Genomic DNA, 16,236 nt, shown 5'->3' with positions numbered 1-16,236 from the left:
CTCAAAATGCCGAAAAGTTGCAATACCCCCCCAAAGGAAGAATTTCGCTTTAAAATGGCCAAAAGTTGCAATACCCCCCCAAGGAACAATTTTGCTTCAAAATGGCCAAAAGTTGCAATACCCCCCCAAAGGAACAATTTCGCCTCAAAATGCCGAAAAGTTGCAATACCCCCCGAAAGGAACAATTTCGCTCCAAAATGGCCAAAAGTTGCAATACCCCCCCAAAGGAACAATTTCGCCTCAAAATGCCGAAAAGTTGCAATACCCCCCGAAAGGAACAATTTCGCTTCAAAATGGCCAAAAGTTGCAATACCTCCCAAAGGAACAATTTCGCCTCAAAATGGCAAAAAATTGCAATACCCCCCAAAGGAACAATTTCGCTTCAAAATAGCCAAAAGTTGCAATACCCCCCAAAGGAACAATTTCGCCTCAAAATGGCAAAAAATTGCAATACCCCCCAAAGGAACAATTTCGCCTCAAAATGGCAAAAAATTGCAATACCCCCCCAAAGGAACAATTTCACCTCAAAATGCCGAAAAGTTGCAATACCCCCCGAAAGGAACAATTTTGCTTCAAAATGGCCAAAAGTTGCAATACCCCCCGAAAGGAACAATTTCACCTCAAAATGCCAAAAAGTTGCAATACCCCCCGAAAGGAACAATTTCGCTTCAAAATGGCCAAAAGTTGCAATACCCCCCCAAAGGAACAATTTCGCCTCAAAATGGCAAAAAATTGCAATACCCCCCAAAGGAACAATTTCGCTTCAAAATGGCCAAAAGTTGCAATACCCCCCGAAAGGAACAATTTCGCTTCAAAATGGCCAAAAGATGCAATACCCCCCAAACCAACAATTTCACCTCAAAATGGCAAAAAATTGCAATTCCCCCCAAAGGAACAATTTCGCTTCAAAATGGCCAAAAGTTGCAATACCCCCCCAAAGGAACAATTTCGCCTCAAAATGGCAAAAAATTGCAATTTCCCCCCAAAGAAACAATTTCGCTTCAAAATGGCCAAAAGTTGCAATACCCCCCCAAAGGAACAATTTCGCCTCAAAATGGCAAAAAATTGCAATACCCCCCCAAAGGAACAATTTCGCCTCAAAATGCCGAAAAGTTGCAATACCCCCCCAAAGGAACAATTTTGCTTTAAAATGGCCAAAAGTTGCAATACCCCCCAAAGGAACAATTTCGCCTCAAAATGCCGAAAAGTTGCAATACCCCCCAAAAGGAACAATTTCGCTTAAAAATGGCCAAAAGTTGCAATACCCCGCCAAAGGAACAATTTCGCCTCAAAATGGCAAAAAATTGCAATACCCCTCCAAAGGAACAATTTCACCTCAAAATGCCAAAAAGTTGCAATACACCCCGAAAGGAACAATTTCGTTTCAATATGGACAAAAGTTGCAATACTCCCCAAAGGAACAATTTCGCCTCAAAATGGCAAAAAATTGCAATACCCCCCCAAAGGAACAATTTCGCTTAAAAATGGCCAAAAGTTGCAATACCCCCCCAAAGGAACAATTTCGCCTCAAAATGCCGAAAAGTTGCAATACCCCCCCAAAGGAACAATTTCGCTTTAAAATGGCCAAAAGGTGCAATACCCCCCGAAAGGAACAATTTCGCTTCAAAATGGCCAAAAGTTGCAATACCCCCCAAAAGGAAAAATTTCGCCTCAAAATGGCAAAAAATTGCAATACCCCCCCAAAGGAACAATTTCGCTTCAAAATGCCCAAAAGTTGCAATACCCCCAAAGGAACAATTTCGCCTCAAAATGCCGAAAAGTTGCAATACCCCCCCGAAAGGAACAATTTCGCTTCAAAATGGCCAAAAGTTGCAATACCCCCCCAAAGGAACAATTTCGCCACAAAATGGCAAAAAATTGCAATACCCCCCAAAGGAACAATTTCGCTTCAAAATGGCCAAAAGTTGCAATACCCCCCAAAGGAACAATTTCGCCTCAAAATGGCAAAAAATTGCAATACCCCCCTAAGGAACAATTTCACCTCAAAATGCCGAAAAGTTGCAATACCCCCCGAAAGGAACAATTTCGCTTCAAAATGGCCAAAAGTTGCAATACCCCCACAAAGGAACACTTTCGCCTCAAAATGGCAAAAAATTGCAATTCTCCCCCAAAGGAACAATTTCGCTTCAAAATGGACAAAAGTTGCAATACCCCCCCAATGGAACAATTTCGCCTCAAAATGCCGAAAAGTTGCAATACCCCCCCAAAGGAACAGTTTCGACTCAAAATGGCAAAAAATTGCAATACCCCCCCAAAGGAACAATTTCGCTTCAAAATGGACAAAAGTTGCAATACCCCCCCATTGGAACAATTTCGCCTCAAAATGGGAAAAAATTGCAATACCCCCCAAAGGAACAATTTCGCCTCAAAATGCCGAAAAGTTGCAATACCCCCCCAAAGGAACAATTTCGCTTTAAAATGGCCAAAAGTTTCAATACCCCCCCAAGAAACAATTTTGCTTCAAAATGGCCAAAAGTTGCTATACCCCCCAAAGGAACAATTTCACCTCAAAATGCCGAAAAGTTGCAATACCCCCCGAAAGGAACAATTTTGCTTCAAAATGGCCAAAAGTTGCAATACCCCCCCCAAAGGAACAATTTCGCTTCAAAATGGCCAAAAGTTGCAATACCCCCCAAAGGAACAATTTCGCCTCAAAATGACAAAAAATTGCAATACCCCCCCAAAGGAACAATTTCGCTTCAAAATGGCCAAAAGTTGCAATACCCCCCCAAAGGAACAATTTCGCCTCAAAATGCCGAAAAGTTGCAATATCCCCCGAAAGGAACAATTTCGCTTCAAAATGGCCAAAAGTTGCAATACCCCCCAAAGGAACAATTTCGCCTCAAAATGGCAAAAAATTGCAATACCCCCCCAAAGGAACAATTTCGCTTCAAAATGGCCAAAAGTTGCAATACCCCCCAAAGGAACAATTTCGCCTCAAAATGGCAAAAAATTGCAATACCCCCCCAAAGGAACAATTTCACCTCAAAATGCCGAAAAGTTGCAATACCCCCCAAAAGGAACAATTTCGCTTCAAAATGGCCAAAAGATGCAATACCCCCCCAAAGCAACAATTTCGCCTCAAAATGGCAAAAAATTGCAATTCCCCCCCAAAGGAACAATTTCGTCTCAATTTGCCGAAAAGTTGCAATACCCCCCCAAAGGAACAATTTCACCTCAAAATGCCGAAAAGTTGCAATACCCCCCGAAAGGAACAATTTCGCTTCAAAATGGCCAAAAGTTGCAATACCCCCCCAAAGGAACAGTTTCGACTCAAAATGGCAAAAAATTGCAATACCCCCCAAAGGAACAATTTCGCCTCAAAATGCCGAAAAGTTGCAATACCCCCCAAAGGAACAATTTCGCTTTAAAATGGCCAAAAGTTGCAATACCCCCCAAGAAACAATTTTGCTTCAAAATGGCCAAAAGTTGCAATACCCCCCCAAAGGAACAATTTCACCTCAAAATGCCGAAAAGTTGCAATACCCCCCGAAAGGAACAATTTTGCTTCAAAATGGCCAAAAGTTGCAATACCCCTCCAAAGGAACAATTTCGCCTCAAAATGCCGAAAAGTTGCAATACCCCCCGAAAGGAACAATTTCGCTTCAAAATGGCCAAAAGTTGCAATACCCCCCAAAGGAACAATTTCGCCTCAAAATGACAAAAAATTGCAATACCCCCCCAAAGGAACAATTTTGCCTCAAAATGGCAAAAAATTGCAATACCCCCCCAAAGGAACAATTTCACCTCAAAATGCCGAAAAGTTGCAATACCCCCCGAAAGGAACAATTTCGCTTCAAAATGGCCAAAAGATGCAATACCCCCCCAAAGCAACAATTTCGCCTCAAAATGGCAAAAAATTGCAATTCCCCCCCAAAGGAACAATTTCGCTTCAAAATGGCCAAAAGTTGCAATACCCCCCCAAAGGAACAATTTCGCCTCAAAATGCCGAAAAGTTGCAATACCCCCCGAAAGGAACAATTTCGCTTCAAAATGGCCAAAAGTTGCAATACCCCCCCAAAGGAACAATTTCACCTCAAAATGGCAAAAAATTGCAATACCCCACAAAGGAATAATTTCGCTTCAAAATGGCCAAAAGTTGCAATACCCCCCAAAGGAACAATTTCGCCTCAAAATGGCAAAAAATTGCAATACCCCCCCAAAGGAACAATTTCGCCTCAAAATGGCAAAAAATTGCAATACCCCCCCAAAGGAACAATTTCACCTCAAAATGCCGAAAAGTTGCAATACCCCCCGAAAGGAACAATTTCGCTTCAAAATGGCCAAAAGATGCAATACCCCCCCAAAGCAACAATTTCGCCTCAAAATGGCAAAAAATTGCAATTCCCCCCCAAAGGAACAATTTCGTCTCAATTTGCCGAAAAGTTGCAATACCCCCCGAAAGGAACAATTTTGCTTCAAAATGGCCAAAAGTTGCAATACCCCCCAAAGGAACAATTTCGCCTCAAAATGCCGAAAAGTTGCAATACCCCCCGAAAGGAACAATTTCGCTTTAAAATGGCCAAAAGTTGCAATACCCCCCCAAAGGAACAATTTTGCCTCAAAATGGCAAAAAATTGCAATACCCCCCGAAAGGAACAATTTCGCTTCAAAATGGCCAAAAGTTGCAATACCCCCCCAAAGGAACAATTTCGCCTCAAAATGGCAAAAAATTGCAATACCCCCCAAAGGAACAATTTCGCCTCAAAATGCCGAAAAGTTGCAATACCCCCCGAAAGCAACAATTTCGCTTCAAAATGGCCAAAAGTTGCAATACCCCCCCAAAGGAACAATTTCAACTCAAAATGCCGAAAAGTTGCAATACCCACCGAAAGGAACAATTTCGCTTCAAAATGGCCAAAAGATGCAATACCCCCCGAAAGGAACAATTTCGCTTCAAAATGGCCAAAAGTTGCAATACCCCCCCAAAGGAACAATTTCGCCTCAAAATGGCAAAAAATTGCAATACCCCCCCAATGGAACAATTTCGCCTCAAAATGCCGAAAAGTTGCAATACCCCCGAAAGGAACCATTTCGCTTCAAAATGGCCAAAAGTTGCAATACCCCCCAAAGTAACAATTTCGCCTCAAAATGGCAAAAACTTGCAATACCCCCCCAAAGGAACAATTTCGCCTCAAAATGCCGAAAAGTTGCAATACCCCCCGAAAGGAACCATTTCGCTTCAAAATGGCCAAAAGTTGCAATACCCCCCACAAAGGAACAATTTCGCCTCAAAATGGCAAAAAATTGCAATACCGCCCCAAAGGAACAATTTCGCTTAAAAATGGCCAAAAGTTGCAATACCCCCCGAAAGGAAAAATTTTGCCTCAAAATGCCGAAAAGTTGCAATACCCCCCCAAAGGAACAATTTCGCTTCAAAATGGCCAAAAGTTGCAATACCCCCCAAAGGAACAATTTCACCTCAAAATGGCAAAAAATTGCAATACTCCCCCAAAGGAACAATTTCGCCTCAAAATGCCGAAAAGTTGCAATACCCCCCGAAAGGAACTATTTCGCTTCAAAATGGCCAAAAGTTGCAATACCCCCCCAAAGGAACAATTTCGCCTCAAAATGGCAAAAAATTGCAATACCTCCCCAAAGGAACAATTTCGCCTCAAAATACCGAAAAGTTGCAATACCCCCCGAAAGGAAGAATTTCGCTTCAAAATGGCCAAAAGTTGCAATACCCCCCCAAAGGAACAATTTCGCCTCAAAATGGCAAAAAATTGCAATACCCCCCCAAAGGAACAATTTCGCCTCAAAATGCCGAAAAGTTGCAATACCCCCCGAAAGGAACCATTTCGCTTCAAAATGGCCAAAAGTTGCAATACCCCCCCAAAGGAACAATTTCGCCTCAAAATGGCAAAAAATTGCAATACCCCCCAAAGGAACAATTTCGCCTCAAAATGGCCAAAAATTGTAATACCCCTCAAAAGGAACAATTTCGCTTCAATATGGCCAAAAGTTGCAATACCCCCCCAAAGGAACAATTTCGCCTCAAAATGGCAAAAAATTGCAATACCCCCCCAAAGGAACAATTTCGCCTCAAAATGCCGAAAAGTTGCAATACCCCCCGAAAGGAACAATTTCGCTTCAAAATGGCCAAAAGTGTCAATACCCCCCCAAAGCAACAATTTCGCCTCAAAATGGCAAAAAATTGCAATACCCCCCCAAAGGAACAATTTCGCTTCAAAATGGCCAAAAGTTGCAATACCCCCCCAAAGGAACAATTTCGCCTCAAAATGGCAAAAAATTGCAATACCCCCCAAAGGAACAATTTCGCCTCAAAATGCCGAAAAGTTGCAATACCCCCCGAAAGCAACAATTTCGCTTCAAAATGGCCAAAAGTTGCAATACCCCCCCAAAGGAACAATTTCAACTCAAAATGCCGAAAAGTTGCAATACCCACCGAAAGGAACAATTTCGCTTCAAAATGGCCAAAAGATGCAATACCCCCCGAAAGGAACAATTTCGCTTCAAAATGGCCAAAAGTTGCAATACCCCCCCAAAGGAACAATTTCGCCTCAAAATGGCAAAAAATTGCAATACCCCCCCAATGGAACAATTTCGCCTCAAAATGCCGAAAAGTTGCAATACCCCCCGAAAGGAACCATTTCGCTTCAAAATGGCCAAAAGTTGCAATACCCCCCAAAGTAACAATTTCGCCTCAAAATGGCAAAAACTTGCAATACCCCCCCAAAGGAACAATTTCGCCTCAAAATGCCGAAAAGTTGCAATACCCCCCGAAAGGAACCATTTCGCTTCAAAATGGCCAAAAGTTGCAATACCCCCCACAAAGGAACAATTTCGCCTCAAAATGGCAAAAAATTGCAATACCGCCCCAAAGGAACAATTTCGCTTAAAAATGGCCAAAAGTTGCAATACCCCCCGAAAGGAAAAATTTTGCCTCAAAATGCCGAAAAGTTGCAATACCCCCCCAAAGGAACAATTTCGCTTCAAAATGGCCAAAAGTTGCAATACCCCCCAAAGGAACAATTTCACCTCAAAATGGCAAAAAATTGCAATACTCCCCCAAAGGAACAATTTCGCCTCAAAATGCCGAAAAGTTGCAATACCCCCCGAAAGGAACTATTTCGCTTCAAAATGGCCAAAAGTTGCAATACCCCCCCAAAGGAACAATTTCGCCTCAAAATGGCAAAAAATTGCAATACCCCCCCAAAGGAACAATTTCGCCTCAAAATGCCGAAAAGTTGCAATACCCCCCGAAAGGAACAATTTCGCTTCAAAATGGCCAAAAGTTGCAATTCCCCCCCAAAGGAACAATTTCGCCTCAAAATGGAAAAAAAATTGCAATACCCCCCCAAAGGAACATTTTCGCTTCAAAATGGCCAAAAGTTGCAATACCCCCCCAAAGGAACAATTTCGCCTCAAAATGGCAAAAAATTGCAATACCCCCCAAAGGAACAATTTTCTCTTCAAAATGGCCAAAAGTTGCAATACCCCCCCAAAGGAACAATTTCGCCTCAAAATGCCGAAAAGTTGCAATACCCCCCGAAAGGAACAATTTCGCTTCAATATGGCCAAAAGTTGCAATACCCCCCCAAAGGAACAATTTCGCCTCAAAATGGCAAAAAATTGCAATACCCCCCCAAAAGAACAATTTCACCTCAAAATGGCAAAAAATTGCAATACCCCCCCAAAGGAACAATTTCGCCTCAAAATGCCGAAAAGTTGCAATACCCCCCGAAAGGAACAATTTCGCTTCAAAATGGCCAAAAGTTGCAATACCCCCCAAAGGAACAATTTCGCCTCAAAATGGCCAAAAATTGTAATACCCCCCAAAGGAACAATTTCGCTTCAATATGGCCAAAAGTTGCAATACCCCCCCAAAGGAACAATTTCGCCTCAAAATGGCAAAAAATTGCAATACCCCCCCAAAGGAACAATTTCGCCTCAAAATGCCGAAAAGTTGCAATACCCCCCGAAAGGAACAATTTCGCTTCAAAATGGCCAAAAGTTGCAATACCCCCCCAAAGGAACAATTTAGCCTCAAAATGGCAAAAAATTGCAATATCCCCCCAAAGGAACAATTTCGCTTAAAAATGGCCAAAAGTTGCAATACCCCCTCAAAGGAACAATTTCACCTCAAAATGGCAAAAAATTGCAATACCCCCGCAAAGGAACAATTTTGCCTCAAAATGCCGAAAAGTTGCAATACGCCCCCAAAGGAACAATTTCGCTTTAAAATGGCCAAAAGTTGCAATACCCCCCGAAAGGAACAATTTCGCTTCAAAATGGCCAAAAGTTGTTATAACCCCCTCAAAGGAACAATTTTGCCTCAAAATGCCGAAAAGTTGCAATACTCCCCAAAGGAACAATTTCGCTTCAAAATGGCCAAAAGTTGCAATACCCCCCCAAAGGAACAATTTCGCCTCAAAATGGCAAAAAATTGCAATACCCCCCAAAGGAACAATTTCGCCTCAAAATGCCGAAAAGTTGCAATACCCCCCCAAAGGAACAATTTCGCATCAAAATGGCCAAAAGTTGCAATACCCCCCCAATGGAACAATTTCGCCTCAAAATGCCGAAAAGTTGCAATACCCCCCGAAAGGAACAATTTCGCTTCAAAATGGCCAAAAGTTGCAATACCCCCCCAAAGGAACAATTTCACCTCAAAATGCCGAAAAGTTGCAATACCCCCGAAAGGAACAATTTCGCATCAAAATGGCCAAAAGTTGCAATACCCTCCCCAATGGAACAATTTCGCCTCAAAATGCCGAAAAGTTGCAATACCCCCCGAAAGGAACAATTTCGCTTCAAAATGGCAAAAAATTGCAATACCCCCCAAAGGAACAATTTCGCTTCAATATGGCCAAAAGTTGCAATACCCCCCCAAAGGAACAATTTCGCCTCAAAATGGAAAAAAAATTGCAATACCCCCCCAAATGAACAATTTCGCCTCAAAAATGCCGAAAAGTTGCAATACCCCCCAAAGGAACAATTTCGCTTAAAATGGTCAAAAGTTGCAATACCCCCCCAAAGGAACAATTTCGCCTCAAAATGCCGAAAAGTTGCAATACCCCCCGAAAGTAATAATTTCGCTTTAAAATGGCCAAAAGTTGCAATACCCCCCCAAAGGAACAATTTCGCCTCAAAATAACGAAAAGTTGCAATACCCCCCGAAAGGAACAATTTCGCTTCAAAATGGCCAAAAGTTGCAATACCCCCCCAAAGGAACAATTTCGCCTCAAAATGCCGAAAAGTTGGAATACCCCCCGAAAGGAACAATTTCGCTTCAAAATGGCCAAAAGATACAATACCCCCACAATTTCGCCTAAAAATGGCAAAAAATTGCAATACCCCCCAAGGAACAATTTCGCCTCAAAATGCCGAAAAGTTGCAATACCCCCCGAAAGGAACAATTTCGCTTCAAAATTGCAAAAAGTTGCAATAGCCCCCCAAAGGAACAATTTCGCCTCAAAATGGCAAAAAATTGCAATACCCCCAAAGGAACAATTTCGCCTCAAAATGCCGAAAAGTTGCAATACCCCCCCAAAGGAACAATTTCGCTTCAAAATGGCCAAAAGTTGCAATACCCCCCCAAAGGAACAATTTCGCCTCAAAATGCCGAAAAGTTGCAATACCCCCCGAAAGGAACAATTTCGCTTCAAAATGGCCAAAAGTTGCAATACCCCCCAAAGGAACAATTTCGCCTCAAAATGGCAAAAAATTGCAATACCCCCCCAAAGGAACAATTTCGCTTCAAAATGGCCAAAAGTTGCAATACCCCCCGAAAGGAACAATTTCGCCTCAAAATGCCGAAAAGTTGCAATACCCCCCAAAGGAACAATTTCACCTCAAAATGGCAAAAAATTGCAAAACCTCCCCAAAGGAACAATTTCGCCTCAAAATGCCGAAAAGTTGCAATACCCCCCGAAAGGAAGAATTTCGCTTCAAAATGGCCAAAAGTTGCAATACCCTCCCAAAGGAACAATTTCGCCTCAAAATGGCAAAAAATTGCAATACCCCCCCAAAGGAACAATTTCGCCTCAAAATGCCGAAAAGTTGCAATACCCCCCGAAAGGAACCATTTCGCTTCAAAATGGCCAAAAGTTGCAATACCCCCCCAAAGGAACAATTTCGCCTCAAAATGGCAAAAAATTGCAATACCCCCCCAAAGGAACAATTTCGCTTAAAAATGGCCAAATGTTGCAATACCCCCCCAAAGGAACAATTTCGCCTCAAAATGGCAAAAAATTGCAATACCCACCCAAAGGAACAATTTCGCCTCAAAATGGCCAAAAATTGTAATACCCCCCAAAAGGAACAATTTCGCTTCAATATGGCCAAAAGTTGCAATACCCCCCCAAAGGAACAATTTCGCCTCAAAATGGCAAAAAATTGCAATACCCCCCCAAAGGAACAATTTCGCCTCAAAATGCCGAAAAGTTGCAATACCCCCCGAAAGGAACAATTTCGCTTCAAAATGGCCAAAAGTGTCAATACCCCCCCAAAGCAACAATTTCGCCTCAAAATGGCAAAAAATTGCAATACCCCCCCAAAGGAACAATTTCGCTTCAAAATGGCCAAAAGTTGCAATACCCCCCCAAAGGAACAATTTCGCCTCAAAATGGCAAAAAATTGCAATACCCCCCAAAGGAACAATTTCGCCTCAAAATGCCGAAAAGTTGAAATACCCCCCGAAAGCAACAATTTCGCTTCAAAATGGCCAAAAGTTGCAATACCCCCCCAAAGGAACAATTTCAACTCAAAATGCCGAAAAGTTGCAATACCCACCGAAAGGAACAATTTCGCTTCAAAATGGCCAAAAGATGCAATACCCCCCCGAAAATAACAATTTCGCTTCAAAATGGCCAAAAGTTGCAATACCCCCCCAAAGGAACAATTTCGCCTCAAAATGGCAAAAAATTGCAATACCCCCCCAAAGGAACAATTTCGCCTCAAAATGCCGAAAAGTTGCAATACCCCCCGAAAGGAACCATTTCGCTTCAAAATGGCCAAAAGTTGCAATACCCCCCCAAAGGAACAATTTCGCCTCAAAATGGCAAAAATTGCAATACCCCCCCAAAGGAACAATTTCGCCTCAAAATGCCGAAAAGTTGCAATACCCCCCGAAAGGAACAATTTCGCTTAAAAATGGCCAAAAGTTGCAATACCCCCCAAAGGAACAATTTCGCCTCAAAATGGCAAAAAATTGCAATACCCCCCCAAAGGAAAAATTTTGCCTCAAAATGCCGAAAAGTTGCAATACCCTACCAAAGGAACAATTTCGCTTCAAAATGGCCAAAAGTTGCAATACCCCCCCAAAGGAACAATTTCACCTCAAAATGGCAAAAAATTGCAATACTCCCCCAAAGGAACAATTTCGCCTCAAAATGCCGAAAAGTTGCAATACCCCCCGAAAGGAACAATTTCGCTTTAAAATGGCCAAAAGTTGCAATACCCCCCCAAAGGAACAATTTCGCCTCAAAATGGCCAAAAATTGTAATACCCCCCAAAAGGAACAATTTCGCTTCAATATGGCCAAAAGTTGCAATACCCCCCCAAAGGAACAATTTCGCCTCAAAATGGCAAAAAATTGCAATACCCCCCAAAGGAACAATTTCGCCTCAAAATGCCGAAAAGTTGCAATACCCCCCGAAAGGAACAATTTCGCTTCAAAATGGCCAAAAGTGTCAATACCCCCCCAAAGCAACAATTTCACCTCAAAATGGCAAAAAATTGCAATACCCCCCCAAAGGAACAATTTCGCTTCAAAATGGCCAAAAGTTGCAATACCCCCCCAAAGGAACAATTTCGCCTCAAAATGGCAAAAAATTGCAATACCCCCCAAAGGAACAATTTCGCCTCAAAATGCCGAAAAGTTGCAATACCCCCCCAAAGGAACAATTTCGCATCAAAATGGCCAAAAGTTGCAATACCCCCCCCAATGGAACAATTTCGCCTCAAAATGCCGAAAAGTTGCAATACCCCCCGAAAGGAACAATTTCGCTTTAAAATGGCCAAAAGTTGCAATAACCCCCCAAAGGAACAATTTCAACTCAAAATGCCGAAAAGTTGCAATACCCCCCGAAAGGAACAATTTCGCTTCAAAATGGCCAAAAGATGCAATACCCCCCGAAAGGAACAATTTCGCTTCAAAATGGCCAAAAGTTGCAATACCCCCCGAAAGGAACAATTTCGCTTCAAAATGGCCAAAAGTTGCAATACCCCCCGAAAGCAACAATTTCGCCTCAAAATGAAAAAAAAATTGCAATACCCCCCAAAGGAACAATTTCGTTTCAAAATGCAGAAAAGTTGCAATACCCCCCCAAAGGAACAATTTCACCTCAAAATGCCGAAAAGTTGCAATACCCCCCGAAAGGAACATTTTCGCTTCAAAATGGCCAAAAGTTGCAATACCCCACAAAGGAACAATTTCGCCTCAAAATGGCAAAAAATTGCAATACCCCCCAAAGGAACAATTTCGCTTCAAAATGGCCAAAAGTTGCAATACCCCCCCAAAGGAACAATTTCGCCTCAAAATGACGAAAAGTTGCAATACCCCCCCAAAGGAACAATTTCGCCTCAAAATGGCAAAAAATTGCAATACCCCCCCAAAGGAACAATTTCGCCTCAAAATGCCGAAAAGTTGCAATACCCCCCGAAAGGAACCATTTCGCTTCAAAATGGCCAAAAGTTGCAATACCCCCCCAAAGGAACAATTTCGCCTCAAAATGGCAAAAAATTGCAATACCCCCCCAAAGGAACAATTTCGCTTAAAAATGGCCAAAAGTTGCAATACCCCCCCAAAGGAACAATTTCGCCTCAAAATGGCAAAAAATTGCAATACCCCCCCAAAGGAAAAATTTTGCCTCAAAATGCCGAAAAGTTGCAATACCCCCAAAGGAACAATTTTGCTTCAAAATGGCCAAAAGTGTCAATACCCCCCCAAAGCAACAATTTCGCCTCAAAATGGCAAAAAATTGCAATACCCCCCCAAAGGAACAATTTCGCTTCAAAATGGCCAAAAGTTGCAATACCCCCCCAAAGGAACAATTTCGCCTCAAAATGGCAAAAAATTGCAATACCCCCCAAAGGAACAATTTCGCCTCAAAATGCCGAAAAGTTGCAATACCCCCCCAAAGGAACAATTTTGCATCAAAATGGCCAAAAGTTGCAATACCCCCCCAAAGGAACAATTTCAACTCAAAATGCCGAAAAGTTGCAATACCCCCCGAAAGGAACAATTTCGCTTCAAAATGGCCAAAAGATGCAATACCCCCCGAAAGGAACAATTTCGCTTCAAAATGGCCAAAAGTTGCAATACCCCCCCAAAGGAACAATTTTGCCTCAAAATGGCAAAAAATTGCAATACCCCCCCAAAGGAACAATTTTGCCTCAAAATGCCGAAAAGTTGCAATACCCCCCCAAAGGAACAATTTCGCTTCAAAATGGCCAAAAGTTGCAATACCCCCCCAAAGGAACAATTTCGCCTCAAAATGCCGAAAAGTTGCAATACCCCTCGAAAGGAACAATTTCGCTTCAAAATGGCCAAAAGATGCAATATCCCCCGAAAGCAACAATTTCGCCTCAAAATGAAAAAAAAATTGCAATACCCCCCCAAAGGAACAATTTCGCCTCAAAATGGCAAAAAATTGCAATACCCCCCCAAAGGAACAATTTCGCTTAAAAATGGCCAAAAGTTGCAATACCCCCCCAAAGGAACAATTTCGCCTCAAAATGGCAAAAAATTGCAATACCCCCCCAAAGGAAAAATTTTGCCTCAAAATGCCGAAAAGTTGCAATACCCCCAAAGGAACAATTTTGCTTCAAAATGGCCAAAAGTGTCAAAACCCCCCCAAAGCAACAATTTCGCCTCAAAATGGCAAAAAATTGCAATACCCCCCCAAAGGAACAATTTCGCTTCAAAATGGCCAAAAGTTGCAATACCCCCCCAAAGGAACAATTTCGCCTCAAAATGGCAAAAAATTGCAATACCCCCCAAAGGAACAATTTCGCCTCAAAATGCCGAAAAGTTGCAATACCCCCCCAAAGGAACAATTTTGCATCAAAATGGCCAAAAGTTGCAATACCCCCCCAAAGGAACAATTTCAACTCAAAATGCCGAAAAGTTGCAATACCCCCCGAAAGGAACAATTTCGCTTCAAAATGGCCAAAAGATGCAATACCCCCCGAAAGGAACAATTTCGCTTCAAAATGGCCAAAAGTTGCAATACCCCCCCAAAGAAACAATTTCGCCTCAAAATGGCAAAAAATTGCAATACCCCCCCAAAGGAACAATTTCGCTTAAAAATGGCCAAAAGTTGCAATACCCCCCCAAAGGAACAATTTTGCCTCAAAATGGCAAAAAATTGCAATAACCCCCAAAGGAACAATTTTGCCTCAAAATGCCGAAAAGTTGCAATACCCCCCCAAAGGAACAATTTCGCTTCAAAATGGCCAAAAGTTGCAATACCCCCCCAAAGGAACAATTTCGCCTCAAAATGCCGAAAAGTTGCAATACCCCTCGAAAGGAACAATTTCGCTTCAAAATGGCCAAAAGATGCAATATCCCCCGAAAGCAACAATTTCGCCTCAAAATGAAAAAAAAATTGCAATACCCCCCAAAGGAACAATTTCGTTTCAAAATGCAGAAAAGTTGCAATACCCCCCCAAAGGAACAATTTCACCTCAAAATGCCGAAAAGTTGCAATACCCCCCGAAAGGAAGATTTTCGCTTCAAAATGGCCAAAAGTTGCAATACCCCCCAAAGGAACAATTTCGCCTCAAAATGGCAAAAAATTGCAATACCCCCCAAAGGAACAATTTCGCTTCAAAATGGCCAAAAGTTGCAATACCCCCCGAAAGGAACAATTTCGCTTCAATATGGCCAAAAGTTGCAATACCCCCCCAAAGGAACAATTTCGCCTCAAAATGGCAAAAAATTTGCAATACCCCCCCCCAAAAGAACAATTTCGCCTCAAAATGCCGAAAAGTTGCAATACCCACCGAAAGGAACAATTTTGCTTCAAATTGGCCAAGTGTCAATACCCCCCCAAAGCAACAATTTCGCCTCAAAATGGCAAAAAATTGCAACACCCCCCAAAGGTACAATTTCGCCTCAAAATGCCGAAAAGTTGCAATACCCCCCGAAAGGAACAATTTCGCTTCAAAATGGCCAAAAGTTGCAATACTCCCCCAAAGGAACAAATTCGCCTCAAAATGGCAAAAAATTGCAATACCCCCCCAAAGGAACAATTTTGCCTCAAAATGCCGAAAAGTTGCAATACCCCCACAAAGGAACAATTTCGCTTCAAAATGGCCAAAAGTTGCAATACCCCCCCAAAGGAACAATTTCGCCTCAAAATGCCGAAAAGTTGCAATACCCCCCGAAAGGAACAATTTCGCTTCAAAATGGCCAAAAGATGCAATATCCCCCCAAAGCAACAATTTCGCCTCAAAATGAAAAAACAAATTGCAATACCCCCAAAGGAACAATTTTGTTTCAAAATGCAGAAAAGTTGCAATACCCCCCCAAAGGAACAATTTCGCCTCAAAATGCCGAAAAGTTGCAATACCCCCCGAAAGGAACAATTTCGCTTCAAAATGGCCAAAAGTTGCAATACCCCCCCAAAGGAACAATTTCGCCTCAAAATGGAAAAAAAATTGCAATACCCCCACAAAGGAACATTTTCGCTTCAAAATGGCCAAAAGTTGCAATACCCCCCAAAGGAACAATTTCGCTTCAAAATGGCCAAAAGTTGCAATACACCCCCAAAGGAACAATTTCGCCTCAAAATGCCGAAAAGTTGCAATACCCCCCGAAAGTAACAATTTCGCTTCAATATGGCCAAAAGTTGCAATACCCCCCCAAAGGAACAATTTCGCCTCAAAATGGCAAAAAATTGCAATACCCCCCCAAAGGAACAATTTCGCCTCAAAATGCCGAAAAGTTGCAATACCCCCCGAAAGGAACAATTTCGCCTCAAAATGGCCAAAAGTGTCAATACCCCCCCCAAAGCAACAATTTCGCCTCAAAATGGAAAAAAATTGCAATACCCCCCAAAGGAACAATTTCGCTTCAAAATGGCCAAAAGTTGCAATACCCCCCCAAAGGAACAATTTCGCCTCAAAATGGCAAAAAATTGCAATACCCCCCAAAGGAACAATTTCGCCTCAAAATGCCGAAAAGTTGCAATACCCCCCAAAGGAACAATTTCGCATCAAAATGGCCAAAAGTTGCAATACCCC

The sequence above is a fragment of the Anomaloglossus baeobatrachus genome, chromosome 4, assembly GCF_048569485.1.
Source record: "Anomaloglossus baeobatrachus isolate aAnoBae1 chromosome 4, aAnoBae1.hap1, whole genome shotgun sequence".
Taxonomy (NCBI): domain Eukaryota; kingdom Metazoa; phylum Chordata; class Amphibia; order Anura; family Aromobatidae; genus Anomaloglossus; species Anomaloglossus baeobatrachus.
Note: the sequence above shows the minus strand (reverse complement) of the source record.